Source organism: Loxodonta africana, chromosome 2, assembly GCF_030014295.1.
Source record: "Loxodonta africana isolate mLoxAfr1 chromosome 2, mLoxAfr1.hap2, whole genome shotgun sequence".
NCBI lineage: Eukaryota > Metazoa > Chordata > Mammalia > Proboscidea > Elephantidae > Loxodonta > Loxodonta africana.
This window is the reverse complement of record NC_087343.1, coordinates 163,470,136-163,475,472: the sequence shown is the minus strand read 5'-3', so window position 1 is coordinate 163,475,472 and position 5,337 is coordinate 163,470,136.

The following is a 5,337-nucleotide window of genomic DNA, read 5'->3' as shown; positions in this document are numbered from 1 at the left end:
CTCCTCAGGTTTCACCTGAGTTGTCATTGAAAAATTGTATGATCAGTTGCTTCATTCTGCATTTCCTGCTAGAATGTCAGCACTGTGCAGGCAGGGACAGTGGCTGAGTATTCTCTGCTGTATCAAAAGCATCTAACACCACCTGACACACAGAGACCCTCAATAGATATGTCACTGGTGGAATAGGAGGAAACGAGACAGAAATAATCCTCCACCTCCGAGGACTCAACTCTAGTTGGAGAGACAGACCAGGAAATAGCACAGTGTCATCTGTGCTCCTGTGGGCAAATTCAGACAAGGGACACCTGGGGAGCATCGCAATGGCTTTTTAGAGGACAGGATTCTAAGTTGAGGCCTGAAGGATGAGTTGGAGTTAGCCAGGTATGGAGAAGGGCAAAACAGTTGTCTGAGGGAAGAGAACAATTTATGGGCAGGTCCCAAAGGGAGCTAAGAGACATGGCAGGAATTCAATATGGCAGCAGTGGGATTGGAGGCAGGTGGAGGACAGAGTCTAATGGAAACCTGAAGCCCCCCGGGGTGGTGGCAGATGGATTCTGGGACTGATGTACTCGTAGTCTGTTGAGCTGGGGCTCTGTATGAAGCTGGGGGAGCTGGATGAGAGCATTCCTGGGAGAAGTGAGGAGGACCTAACTCCTCCAGACCCTGGAAGATGTGGAATGGTGGAGAAGGAGCTTTGCCACTCACTGGATACATGACCTTCCCTTCTCGGGTCCTCAGTTTTCTCATCTGTTGAAGGGACAGGGAGGCCTAGGTGACCTTACAAGTATCTTCCAGCAGTCGCCCTCTGCATTCTTGTCAGGCAGAATTAGCTGTGTACTTCCCCCTCTCCCCCAGGCCACTCTGCAGCTCCTCCCCTCCCCTCGGCGCCTTCTTTCCTGCAGTATACACTCTGGCCACCCTGGGCCTCGTTTTCTCTATCACCACCCAGAAGCTTCGTCACTATGAACAACTTATGTCACATCTCTGAGCCTCACCTTCCACATCAATGGGCAACTGATGGAGAAATAATATCACTGACTTTTTCAGCCTCATCGTGTACTTCTCTCTGCCGCAGACACTGCAGCCACTCTGGCTGCTCTCACTTCCTCAAGCTCACAGATCTCTCTGGCCTAGAGTTCTCTGCCTCTTCCTTCCTCCTCACCCTACTCCCCAATTTTGCCTTGTTCATTCTTCCTTATCTTTCAAACCAAACTTAAGCACCATTTCTTCAGAGAAGACTTACTGATGAGGTTTTGTCGCTTGTTATGTTCTGGATTCACCGTGGTAATGAGTTGTGAACTATGGTTGTATGATTACTGAGTGGCTCACTCCCTCTTCAGGATGTAAGCATCATGGGGTTGGGGGTGGGGTACATAGCTGACACACTCATTGCCGTATTCATTCACCTGACGGTATTCTTGGGCACATACTAGGTACTGGGTGGATATTAAGGATCCTTGGTGGCATAGTGGCTAAGTAATTGACTGCTAATCGAAGTTTGGTTGTTTGAACTCACCCATTGGCTCCATAGGAGAGAGACCTGGAGATCTGCTTCCATAAAGATTACAGTCCAGGAAGTGCTATGGGGGAGTTCTACTCTGCCACACAGGGTGACTACAAGTTGGAATTGACTTGATGGGACACAACAACAACAAGGTAAATATTGTTAAATGAATAGATTAATGAGCTTAATACACTTCATACATATGCAAGTTATTAATTATACTCAAGCCAGGCTGATAAACTTATTTAAATTTAGTTTTTCCAAGAACATCACCAACTATAGCGACACATCCTGGCCACTAGAGGGTGATCTGAAACCATAAAGGTGGGTGGCCTCAGCGACCCCCCCCCCCACTCCAGCCCCTTTTTGAGAGGTGAAAGTCTAATATTCAGTCACTTACTATTATTCTATTCATACCCTACACTTATCAAATAAAATTTGGAACTATAGATGGGTACAAATTAGAAGGCTTGCAAGTGTTCTTTTAGCCAGTCCTGGACACTGAGGCCAGAGGGAGAGGGCCTTTTGCCTTCACTGCCTTCATGGCAGACTAGTTCCTAAACAAAACAAACAAACAAAAAGACTAGTTCCTGGCTTTGGCAAATTCCTCTCGTTTTCAATATTCCTATTATCTGTTATGAGTTGGAATGGACTCGACGGCAGTGGGTGTTTTTTTTTTGGTATTATCTGTTTCGCAAGTGAGACCATTGTGATCTCTGTCTGTCCTTCCTATCCGTCCATCTATTCAATAAATATTTATAGACTTTCTACTCTGTGCCAGGCACTGTATTAGGTACTAGGAATTCAGCTATACAAAGCAGATCCATGTCTCATTGAGTCCATTGTCTAGCTGGGAAGAACATCAAAAAATAATGTACAGTTACCAACTGTGATTAGTGCAAAGGGGAAAGGCAGAGCCTGGTGACAGGATCAAATGGGCACCTGATTCATTCTTCAGCTTATTCTCAGCGGAAGGGCTATTTAGCAAAGACCTAGAGGTTGAGAAGCAATTGGCAGAGGGATCAGAAGACCCTTCTGCCCCAAGCGTGCATCTGCTTGCCACGTGCTTTTGGACAGGTCCTTTCCCCTCTTGTACACACATTTCAAGACTGAGTTTTTGAACAGAATGGCTTGTACGTTAGGTATCTGAGGCTGCTGTTGCACAGGGTGTGCAGTTTGTGTCACAGGAGCCTGGGGTCCAACTCTTGGCTGAAAAGTTTCTCCCAGGCTGGTGGCCTTGCATGAACAATGGAACAGGTGCTAAACCTCCAAGATTTCCGAAGCTGTGGGGAAGCTTTGTTCCAGTAGGAACGCTCCAGGTTTAAAACCTAGCACAGGGCTTTCCAATGTGTGGCTCACGAACTGCCTACATCCAATCACCTGGTGCTTTTGTTAAATATACAGGTTACTGGGCCCCCCTCCAGAAGTAATAATAAGGTAGATCTGGAGGAAAAGCCCAGGAGTCTGCATTTTTAACGAGCTCTCTAGGAAATTCTGATGCACATTAAGACCTGGAAACCATTGCCCTGGGTCTTTCTCTAGAAAGGATTTACCACTCTCAAGTTTAGAATTGGCCTTCATTTATGCTTTATGTATATTTTGGAAAGGTGGAGGCCAAGCTGTTTTTTTGTAATTCCAATCATATCCTAATTACACTTAGGGATTCACTTTTAAGAGTTCCCATTTGTAATATGAGTTCCCACAAGGCGTGCCTAATTACTTGTCCTTAAAAACACTGAGAATCCAGCTTTGTGGAAGATCTGCAGCCTTAATTTCCAGGGGGTGGGGAGATTGTGAAGTATCGCAGCATGGGGCACAAAGAATTAAATTTCAAATCCCAGAGTTAAGCTCCTCCAGGTTAAAGCATTTATTTATTGTCAGATTTATAATCTCTACCCACCTGGGACAGGTGAGCCCTGCCTGGCCCAGTGTCCCCTGAATGCAGCTAAAAATCCAAACCATACTGATGCCCTTGAGTTTGCTATTGCCTCACTCAGCCTAGGCAACGATAATCATCCATCAAGTTAAATAATAAGCCCATGATAATCACTTCTGGGCTAGAAAACACTCCAATCCCCCTCATTCTGAGCTGAAATGAGGGGGCTCTTTTCAGATGATGCAGGCAGAGATGGCTTGCATCATGGAAATGTCTTGGCTTTAACAAAGAATATTTCATTCAGAACTCTTATCTCCATTCTTCTGGCCTGTCATGGGGCAGTCACAGCAGGTGGCCAGGCTGGCCGGAAGCAGACCTGAGGGCAGTCGTCTTCAGAGCTGTGGCCATCTTCAAGTGGCAGTCCTGTTAGAGAGCTTATGAGCAGAGAGTACTAAAAATGAAAATGCTGACACATTCAGCTTCCACCTATCCCAGGATAGCCAGAGATCAGAGATGGGGAAGAGACAGGGTTAAGAGGTTAAGAAGACCATCTCTTAAGATAAGACAAAGTAAATAAGCACAAAGGAGACAGGTTTCTTTCCCACTGGTGGCTACTCTAAGTAATGCCAAATCAGTGTCCAAGCCGTTGGATCAGGAAGGATGATGGACTTAATCTAGGTCCTAAAGGCTTCCTATAACTTGTGTTGGTAGAGAGGGAGAAGGTGGCATTTGAAGGGGAAGAGCTGAGAAGAAAATGAAAAAGGTAAGGACAGGAGGTAAGCGTTAATAGGAGTGAGGACTTGTGGAAGGGAAGAGGGGAGAGGAGGTTATATGTGCTAGAGAGAGGCACTGCTTTTAATAACCTTTCATATGTTCACATGAGGCTTCTCTTCTTACTGTGTATATATGTAACAAAACATTTGCCATTTTAACCATTTTCAAGTGTGCAATGTAGTGACATTGCTTACATTCATCATATTGGTGCACATTGGTTTTGTTGACCTGTGCACCTCATGTACAGGTCATATGTGTTCATGAGTATTTTTCACTGTGTCTCCTTTGAACCTACCAACAAAACTGTAAGGCAGGGAGTTATCGTTTCCTTATTACCAATGAGGAGGCTGAAGCCCAGAGACAGCTATGTAGTAGCATGATCAAGAGAAAGCTTGAGTCTCTGGACTTTATGTCAAATGCTATGGCGTTAGAAAATTTAAAAAATTTAGCCCTTGTCAAATGAAATCTTATGCAGGAAACAATTATATAATAAACATGAAAACAGACCCACCTTCTCAGCATTGCTCTTTCCTTGAGGTGAAACAATAGAACTCATTTTAAAAATCAGTATGTTTGCATTTATGAAAAGCCCACAATTAACGTCATACTCACTCAAGAAAGACTGAAAGCTTTCTCTCTAAGATCAGGAACAAGACAAGGATGCCTGCTTTTACCACTGCTATTCAACACTGTATTGAAGGTTCTAGCCAGGGAAATTAAGTAAGAAAAAGAAATAAAAGGCATCCAAATTAGAAAGGAGGTAGTAAAACTATCTATTCACAGATGACATAATCCTAAATATAGAAAATCCCAAAGGATCCACACATTAAAACAAACAAACAAACAAAAACTAGAGCTAATTAAATGAATTTCAGCAAAGTTGCAAGGTACATGATCAACACAAAAATATCAGTTGGGTTTCTATATACCAGCAATGAACAATCAAAAAGGAAATTAAGAAAAAAATTCCATTTACAACAGCATTTAAAAGAATAAAATACTTAAGAACAAATTTAACCAAAAAGGTGAAAATGTGAAAGACGTGTAAACTGAAAGCTACAAAATATTGCTGAAAGAAATTAACAGCCTAAAAAATGGAAAGATACCCTGTTTATGGATTGGAAGACTTAATATTATTAAGATGGAAATACTACCCAAGTTATCTTTGGGTAGTATTTATAAT